The sequence below is a fragment of the Capra hircus genome, chromosome 23 (assembly GCF_001704415.2).
Source record: "Capra hircus breed San Clemente chromosome 23, ASM170441v1, whole genome shotgun sequence".
NCBI lineage: Eukaryota > Metazoa > Chordata > Mammalia > Artiodactyla > Bovidae > Capra > Capra hircus.
This window is the reverse complement of record NC_030830.1, coordinates 46,196,132-46,197,988: the sequence shown is the minus strand read 5'-3', so window position 1 is coordinate 46,197,988 and position 1,857 is coordinate 46,196,132.

Genomic DNA, 1,857 nt, shown 5'->3' with positions numbered 1-1,857 from the left:
TCTTCAGGGAAGGATACTGGAGTGTATTGGCCAATGCTGGCTACCATACCCTTCTAGAGCACTATATTTCCTGCTGCCCTAGCCGCCAACTCCACCGAGTACCTGGTGCTGCCAGAACACCTGCGATCCAAGCAGCTGCACCACCTCCACACCTGGCCCTCAGAGGGGCAAACCCAAGTCCTCCAGGGCAGCCTCAGGAGCAAACCCCAGTGGCCGACCCACATGCAGGAGTGGAGAGAAAACCACAGTTGAAACCCAGGGGCAGTGTAGCTAAGGAAGAAGACCCAAAACCCTCCCACCAGGTGTACAAGCGGCAGATTAAATCCACACGGTCAACTAGGCAGACTCTGTGTCTATGGAATAGATAAAAGGACATTGAGTTGCCACAAAAGAAAACACACTAGTTCTGATAGCTGTGGACATTAGAGGCAAGAACACACAGGAATAGGACCAGATTAGAATCTGAGCTGCCCCCACAATAGGTCCAGAGTCCAGCCCAGTGTTGGAGGGCATCCTAGAGAGGTGAGGTGGACTGTGGCTCCCAGTGAGGGAAAGGACACTGACAGCAATGACTCAAGAAAGACATATTATTCTTATGTTTTGACTTGTTTCATAGATTCTTTTTGATTTTTCTCCCCCCACCCCATTGTAGTTGTTGATTTTATAGGCACTATGAAATCCAATTAAGCTTTTGAGGGTTTTTTTTTTTTCTCTCAGTCACATTTTGATTGTTGTTATAAACCTCTGCCTCTACATTAGACTTTTGCAGTTCTGTGGAGTTCTATTTTTTTTTCTTTTCTCTTTTTTAAATTTTTTAAACCTGTTATTTTTTTTCTACATTTACTCCTTTGTTTGCTTTTCCTGTTTTTCCCCCTTGTAGTTAATCTTTAATGTATGTACATCTTCTTTATCTACCTCTATTTAACTCTGCATATCTATTCTTTCTTTCTTTTCTTTCTCTCCTTTCCTCTAAACATATTTGTTAGTTTTATTTTCATTGCTTTATTCCCCAGTTGGTACCTTGCTTTAGTTTTGTTTTCCAGTTTGTGCTTTAGTTAGTTTTGTTCTGGCAGAAATAATTTTAATTTCCCTTTGTGCACTGGGTTAATCTCTTGTACTTTATTTTTGTTGGACTGTTTTGACGTTGCTTATGGGTATCTTCCCTGGTGGCTCAGATGGTAAAGCATCTGCCTACAATACGGGAGACCTGGGTTCAATCCCTGGGTTGGGAAGATCTCCTGGAGAAGGGAATGGCAACCCACTCTAGTATTCTTGCTGGAAAATCCCATGGACGGAGGAACCTGGTTAGGCTACAGTCCATGGCGTCGCAAAGAGTCAGACATGACTGACTTCACTCACTCATGGGTGTATATGTATATGTGTATATTCAGTCACACTTTTATTGTTGTTATAAACCTCTGCCTCTACATTGGACTTTTGCAGCTTGGTGGAGTTTTCCTTTTTTCTCTTTATTTCTTTCTTCTTCCATTTTATTTATTTTTTCTTTTCTTTTTATAATTTTAATTTTTTTAACCTATAATATTTTCCCTACATTTGTTCCCTTGTTTGATTTTCCTACTATTCTTTTCCCATTGCAGTTAATCTTTAATGTATATAAATCTTATTCATCTATCTCTATTTAGCTTTGCATATCTATTCTTTCTTTCCTTTCCTCTTAACATATTTATTAGTTTTGTTTTCATTGCTTTATTCTTCACTTGGCACCTTGCTATAGTTTTGATTTCCAGATTGTGTGTTAGTTAGTTTTGTTCCTAACTTGTAAATATAATTTTATATTCCTTTGTTCACCAGATCAATCTACTAAACTATTTTTGTTGGGTTGTTTTGACATTGCTT